Consider the following 5,766-nt stretch of genomic DNA (forward strand, 5'->3'; position numbering starts at 1 on the left):
TTCAGATAAAGAAATCAAAAGTATAAATAAACACATGAGAAAGTGTTCTAAATCTTTAATAATTAGAGAAGTGCTAATGAAAACACCTCACACCTAGCAGATTGGCTAAAATTATAGCAGGGGAGAGTAATGAATGTTGGAGAGGATGTGGCAAAATTGGGACGTTAATGCACTGCTGGTGGAATTGTAAACTGATCCAACCATTCTTGATGGCAATTTAGAATTATGTCCAAAGAGCGATAAAAGTCCACCTGCCCTTTGATCCAGCCATATCATTGCTAGGTTTGTACCCCAAAGAGATCATAGATAAACAGACTTGTACAAAATATTTATAGCTGTGCTTTTTGTGGTGGCAAAAACCTGGAAAGTGAGGGTATACCCTTCAATTGGGGAATGGCTGAACAAATTGTGGTATATGTTGGGGATGGAATTCTATTGTGCTCAAAGGAATAATAAACTAGAAGAATTCCATGTGAACTGGAATGACCTGCAGTAATTGATGCAGAATGAAAGGAGCAGAGCCAGAAGAACATTGTACACAGAGACTTATACACTGTGATAAAATCGAATGTATTGGACTTCTGTAATGGCAGCATTGCAATGACCCAGGAAAATTCTGAGGGATTTATGGAAAAGAATGCTACCCACATTCAGAGGAAGAACTACAGGAGAGGAAACACAGAAAAAAACAACTGCTTGAACACTTGGGTTGATGAGGACATGATTGGGGATGTAGAACCAAAAGGACCACACCAATGTAACTATCAATAATATGTAAATAAATCTTGACTGAGCATACATGTTAAAACCAGTGGAAAGGAGAGTTAGTTATGGGGGGGAGGGAAGTTTGAGGGGTGAAGAGGGGAAGGGGATCATGAATCATGTCACCATGGAAAAATATTCTAAATAAAAAAAATTGAGGATCTAAAAAATAAAAAAAAAATTTTACAGTGGTCCAAGGGAGCCACAGGGGATTTTGGAGATCACTGCTACCAAATGCTATTCTCTGCTTTACCATCATTCAAAGAAATAATAGGTACTTTTTGATGTCAGGAAGAAAACAACAATAACAACAATAACTCTAGATTTGGTGGCCAAATCCCCCTGCATAGCTTGTTATGGTTTTATCATTTCCCCTATTGGGAACCCCTCCCTGTTGCCTAGCCTTCTCCTGGAAATCTCTATATCAGGGTCCTTCTACACATTAAATCTCTCAAGTTATAAACATCAATCTTCCTAGTAATTTGGTTGCCTTTAGCTGTCATATTAGAGGTGTAAAACCAATGAAATATGCAGTTCTCTAATAAAATACTCATAAGCCTCTTTATAAATATGATCTTTAGCTTTCCAGAATTACTCTGATACAAAAATTGAAGATGGATACAAGAGTATATTGAGCTGATAAGATAGATGTGGGTACAATGAAAAGTAAGCTTTAGGAGCAGTCACTCTAAAGGTGATTGTGGAATTGTATATCCTGAAGACTACTGACCTTAAAATATACTTTCCTTTCTCTTTTCAAGTCTACTCAAACACACCATTCTCATGGCATGGGGAAGGGAATGGCTCAGCTACTATTATTTTGCAGGATCTTGCCTTATTGAAACATTTGCCAATGGGATAAATTTGTGCCTTTCTAGTAACTTTCTTTTGTTTACTCTATCTTACCCTCTGTTCTTCCTTAGTAATCTCTAATTAAAGCACATGAATTTTCCTCAAATATGCAAAATTGAAGGATGTATTGATTTTAGCACTGACTAGCTCACATGAAAATCCTATTTAAGTTCTAGAAAAATAACCCAATTAGTCAATTCGTCTCTCAACTTCTTGCCATAGTAGAAAACATAATTAAGCATGGAAGATAATTCTCATCTCATTTTTTGCCTCTCAGAATTCATAGTTTCCTAAGGGGCAACTCATATACCACTTCTTAATGGAAGCCTTTGATGATCACCTTGGTTGTTAATGCTTTCTTCCAACTTATAAAATTATACTTCTGCTACTGTTGCTGCTACTTCTACTACTTCACATTCATGTAGTCCTTTAAGGTTTACAATATACTTTATGTTGTCACATTTGATTCTCACAAAACTCCATGAGGGATTAATTAACCATCTTACAGATGACAAAACTGAGACTGAAAGAGGATCAATGACATGCTCAGGGTCACACAATAAGCATCTCAAGTCTTCTTGATGCAAAGTTCAGCATTATATCCACTGTGCTACCTAAGTGTCAATGAAAATAGTGAATCTTCTCCATTCTCAGAAGCAAGTAAGCTTTTTGAAGGCAAGACAGATACATTTTTTCTCAGCCTTTGTGTCTCAAGTACCCAACAGAGTATTTTTTAAAGTAGTTATTATGTCCCAAGCATTATTCTGTGCAATGTAAATACAAATACAAAGAATGAAATAACCCTAAAATACAAGGTGTTAATACTTTTACAAGGGAAAAACACTAGGATATTTATTGACAGGGAGACAGGCATACAGCAAGAAAGAGAAACAGAAAGAAAGATAAAGACAGAGAGGAAAAACCCAGCGGCAGACAGAGGAGGAAGGAGTGGGGAGAAAAACCAAAAATCGTTTTGCAGTAATTCATTTTTCAACAGACACAAACAAATAGTTTTCAAAATAAGAATTGCAAACTATTAACAATCCTATTAAATTGCTTAAAATCACTACTAATAAGTAAAATGCAAATTTAAAAAAAAACTTGTTCAACCACTAAGAAGATTATGCATCAAGATCATTGATAAGAAAAAAATTTCCATATACACCAAAAATATTGATAGCAGTACTTCTGTGAAAAATAAATTGGAAATAAATACCCACTAATTGGAGAAGAACTAACCAAATTGTGGTAGATGAATATAGTGGAATAATACTGTGCCAGAAGAAATGACAAATGAAAAGAACACAAAGAATCATGACAAAAATCTCCATGAAACAATGCAGAGTAACATAAGCAAAGCCAAGGAAGCAAAATAAATAGTGACTATAGTAATGGAAATAGAAAGGACTTCCAGACACACAAACACATACATACACACACACATGCACTCACATGCACACACACACATATACACCAGAAATGAATGTTGCAATATTATAAAGAAAAAATGTGGCTCAAATGAAGAAATATAATAAGACAAGCTCATCCTACATTTTTGAAGAGGTGGGAGGTTTCAAGTGTACCTTGCAAATATTCTCAAACTTTTTAGATGTATTAATCAATTATGCTGACTTTTTTCCATTTTCTTTGTCCTTTTTATTTAAAAATGTTTTGAGGGAACGGAGTGGGTAGGGAAAATGTAAGAAAACATACTTATGTAAAAAGATGTCAACAAAAACTTGTTTTAAATTTTTAATGAAATTTAACTTGCCCTGATCAAATAAAAAAGACAATACTTATCTCCTCTGAATTTAGTTTTTAAGAAATTTAAGACTGATAAAGAGGAAATTATTATTCTAAGGAAAATAACTAGTCCATTTTTCTAGAATACAAAATGGATCCATCAGAAAGCATTTATTAAGTACCTACTAGGTATCAGATAACATACTAAGCACTGGGACCACCTGGGAGAGTGTAATATGAAATAAGGTTGAATGATGCTATACTATAATAGGGCCTTGAATCTCAGATAAAAGGGTTTAAACTTGGCTTGAAAGGTAAGAGTGACAAATAAGGATTCTATACCAAAACTATTAGTAAAGAACAAGTCTGATTTTCAGCATAAAAGTCATTTAGAAGAATGGTGAATGGTTGAGTAAAAAGCCTCATTTAGAAGCTCTTAGAATTATTCTCATAGGTGGAAGTGAGTACCCACCTAAATCAGTGGCAATGAGTATACAAAATATGAATGGAGATGAAGTAAAAAATGAAAAAGTAAAACTTTCCTCATCCATTTCTGGAACTATGACACTTGAATGGCATTCAGGTAAAGATGTCCTGGTTTGCAATGACTGTCAGATTTTGACAAGGCTAATGATTAACAGCCAGACTTTTCCTAGTATTTGTCTTCTATGCTAAACTGTCAAAATAAGCTATTTTTATCTCTTATTTGGAAATGTTACTACATTCTAACTTAGCCAATAACGAAACTTTCCTGGACCAATGACATGATCTAAAGGAGAAATGACAGTTAATTGTCTTACCAAATACAGTGAAGTAGAATCAAAAAGTAAAAGAAAGATGTTCACTATAAAGAAGTGGTGAAAATACTATCCTTCATTTAAATAAAAACAATAAAGAAATCTGGAAACAGTAGCAGGTTTGGAAAGAAACTATGTCAAACTTCATCCTTTTGAGGAACATTATTTCCATTGATCAACTCTTCCTTGTAGATGTGTTCTTTCCCTTCTCTAACTTCTCTCCTCAGTTAACAGGGGAATAGATTTTCATCGTGAATATTTCATGGGAATCTGACTTTCCTTTTGGGCTTTGACCTATTTTTTTCCCCTCACTGATTCATAGCTTGTGCTACTGGTAAAGTATGTCAGAGCTTGGGGAGATAATACATGAAATCCATTCCTTTCCCCTTCCTGCCCTTTTGGCAGTTTGACAAAATTAGTACAATTTTTCAACTGGCTCCCATCTCCAGAGATATTGAGTGTGCTCCATTGTTTTCTCCAAATACAATTGAAATCGCAACAGAAAGACTAGTAGGCCATGGTTATGATAAACAAAGAGACTGTATAAACAATGGTATAGAAAGCATTTATCATGGTGCCTCTGAGCATCAGACCAGACTATACTGTCATCACATTTAATAGAAGAATTAGACAGTCCAACAGTTCAATAATGGTTCATTGTTCTCCCTCAATATAGAAAATGAACAGAAATTCAAGGGTATAGCAGTTAAATGTTAAAGAGAATCACATAAAGTTTCTGCACAGAAAGAGATCCACAACAATGGAGGTCAAAGGAAATCTGCAAAGAAATAAAAATATATGGATAAATGCTTTGCTTATCATTTAGCCCATATGCCATGTTGGGTCCACAAGAGTTTTATATCCTTTAGCAGCATACATGTATCCCTATAGGAGACCAACTGTGAAGTGGTTATTGTAGTGTGGTTTTGTCACAGGAGCTTAGCAACAAGATAGAAATAACAGCTGTATATTTTCTAGAGAAGTTTGCTTAGGAAGGCAGTTACCATGGAAACGCCTGGCAGTTGGGATTTGATTCAACCCTGTATAAAACTGATGAGTTTACTTTGTCTCCGTTATTTTTCATGCATGCAAAACTTTGGAAAAGCAATAGTATTTCTGCTATTTGCATATGGATAGAAAGTTACTCTAAAAAACAAAACAAAAAGGGTGGGCACCAAAATATTTAGCTTAGCAATAAAATGGAAATGACTTTACTGACAAGCCTCACTGGCAGTGAATCATGTAGATTCACTAAAGGCTACCCAAAGAAATATAGTGTAAATTAACTATAGTTGAAAACATCTTTGGCGGCATGATCTCTGTACTGTAGCTCTTACTTGGGAAGGATATGAGTCATGATAAATTATAAGAACCGTTCAGAGTTTTTCTTAAAATAGTTGCAGCTGGGAAATGTAACATTCTCATGAATGAGCAAAAAGGAACTGAATTATCCTCTATTGGTAAGTCTCTCAATGAAAAAAATCTGGAATACATGCCTGAAGAGAGGAGGAGGAGAAGGAAGAGAAGGAGGAGGAGAAGGAAGAGAAGGAGGAGAGAGAGAGAGAGAGAGAGAGAGAGAGAGAGAGAGAGAGAGAGAGAGAGAGAGAGAGAG

The sequence above is a fragment of the Gracilinanus agilis genome, chromosome 5, assembly GCF_016433145.1.
Source record: "Gracilinanus agilis isolate LMUSP501 chromosome 5, AgileGrace, whole genome shotgun sequence".
NCBI lineage: Eukaryota > Metazoa > Chordata > Mammalia > Didelphimorphia > Didelphidae > Gracilinanus > Gracilinanus agilis.